The following is a 2,374-nucleotide window of genomic DNA, read 5'->3' as shown; positions in this document are numbered from 1 at the left end:
AAAAAGAAATCAGATCTTCCTATGTTGCTCAGGCTGGTCTCAAACTCCTGGGCTCAAACAATTCTCCAATCTCAGCCTCCCAAAGCGCTGGGAGTTTCAGGCATGAACCCCTATGTCCAGCCTTATTTATTTATTTTTAGAGACGGGGTCTCCCATTGTGCCCAGCCTTATTTATTTATTTGTTTTGTTTATTTTTAGAGATAGGGTCTCCCTATGTTACCCAGATTGGTCTGGAACTCCTAGCCTCAAGCACTCCTCCAACCTTGACCTTCCAAAGTGTGGGATCAGAAGTCTGAGTCACTGCACCTGGTCTGATATGGTGTTCAGTATCTATCAGAGCTCTGGGGCATGCCAGGAGCTGCTTTACAAACAGTGAGGCGTTCTCCAGTGCAGAAGGCATGACCTTGCCCCCCAGCCTCTGGAGTCTGTGCTGTGACTCTGGGACAGAGGCTTGACACAGACTCCTCAGAGCACCCTCCAGGACCACAGATGCCCCTGGACCCCACTGGAATGGCTGGAGCCTGTGGTCCAAGTGGCAGAGCTTACACCAGTCACCTGGACAGGCTGCAGGGCCCAGTCGTCTTGCTCTGGGTTCTGTCTCTGCGTCACCGACACATGAGTTGGAGAAGACTTTCCAGATCTATTCATCGTCTTTTTTTTTTTTTAATCGAGGTCTCACTCTGTTGCCCCTGGAGTGCAGTGGCAAGATCATGGCTCACTGCAGCCTCCATCTCCCAGATTCAGGTGATCCTTCTGCCTCTTCCTCATGAATAGCTAGGACTAGAGCTAATTTTTTCTATTTTGTGTGGAGACAAGGTCTCACTATGTTTCCCAGACTGGTCTTGAACTCCTGGGCTCAAGCAGTCCTCCTGCCTCAGCCTCCCAAAGTGCTAGGATAACAGGTGTGGGCCACCAATCTGCAGCCCAGGCTAGAGTGCAGTGGCACGCTCATGGCCACTGCAACCCCAGCCTCCTGGGCTCCAGCAATCCTTCCACCTCAGCCTCTCCAGTAGTTGGAACCACAGGCTCATGTCACAACACCCGGCTGATTTTTTTTATTTATTGTAGAGACAAGGTCTCACCAAGTTGCCAAGCCTGGTCTCGAACGCCTGGACTAAGGTAAACCTCTCGCCTCCGCCTCCCAAAGTGTTGGGATTACAGGCGTGAGCTTGTTGTGGAGGTCTTTACCGTGAATATAGGTTTTTTAGTAGTATCCCTAGCTTCTACCCACTAGATGTCAGTAGTGTCACCTGCAGCCCCATCTGTGACAAATAAAAATGTCTCTATTTACATGCAAATATTTATCTGAGGGGCACATTTCCCCTGGTCGAGAGCCACTAGTCTGAGTCAGTTGATAGTACGGTCTCGTGGTATGTGTTTCAATTTTTTTTTTTTTTGAGTTGGAATCTCAACCCTCATCCAGACCGGAGGGCAGTGGCAGGCTCATGGCGACCCCAGACTCTACCTACTGGGCTCAGGAGATCCTTCCACCTCAGCCTTCCAAGTAGCCAGAACTACAGGCATGCGCTACCACACCCGGCTAATTTATTTGTTTATTGTAGAGACTAGGTCTTACCGTGTTGCCCAGGCTGGTCTCAAACCTGCGGTCTCAGGCAATTCTCTCGCCTTGGCCTCTCTAAATACTGGGATTACAGGCTTGAGCCACCACGCTCAGCCATGTACTTCAAATTTTATAGATGTTTATTTGAGTCAGAATCTTACTCTGTCGCCCAGGCTGGAGTACAGTGGCATGCTCATGGCCATCACAGCCTCGACCTGCTGGACTCAAGAGATCCTTCCGCTTCAGTCTTCCAAGTATCTAGAACTACAGGTACGTGCCACCACACCTGGCTAATTTTTAAAAAAATTTTTTAAGCCGGGCTCGGTGGCTCAGTCTATAATCCCGCGCTCTGGGAGGCTGAGGTGAGTGGATTGCCTGAGACCGCGGGTTCGAGACCTACCTGGGCAGGCGAGACCTCAGCTCTACAATAAATCAAAAAATTAACCGGGCATGGTAGCATGCGCCTGTAGTTCCAGCTATTTGGAAGGATCACCGGAACCCAGCAGGTCGAGGCTGCGGTGGAAGGGAGCGGCCACTGCACTCCAGTCTGGGCTACTGAATGAGACTCTGACTAAAAAAAAAAAAATTTTTTTATTGTACGAGCGAGGTCTCGCCATGTTGCCCAGGCTGGTCTCGAACCCCTGGGCTCAGGCAATTCTCTCACCTCCACCCCCCCTAAGTGTTGGGATGACAGGCATGAGCCACTGGGCCCTGTTTTTTTTGTGGGTTTTTTTTTTTTTTTGAGTTGGAGTCTCATTCTGTTGCCCAGACTGGAGTGCAGTGGCCGCTCCCAGCCACCGCAACCTCGACCTG

This window comes from Carlito syrichta, unplaced genomic scaffold, assembly GCF_000164805.1.
Source record: "Carlito syrichta isolate Samal-C Ts95f unplaced genomic scaffold, Tarsius_syrichta-2.0.1 Scaffold309491, whole genome shotgun sequence".
Lineage (NCBI taxonomy): Eukaryota > Metazoa > Chordata > Mammalia > Primates > Tarsiidae > Carlito > Carlito syrichta.
This window is presented reverse-complemented; position numbering follows the sequence as displayed.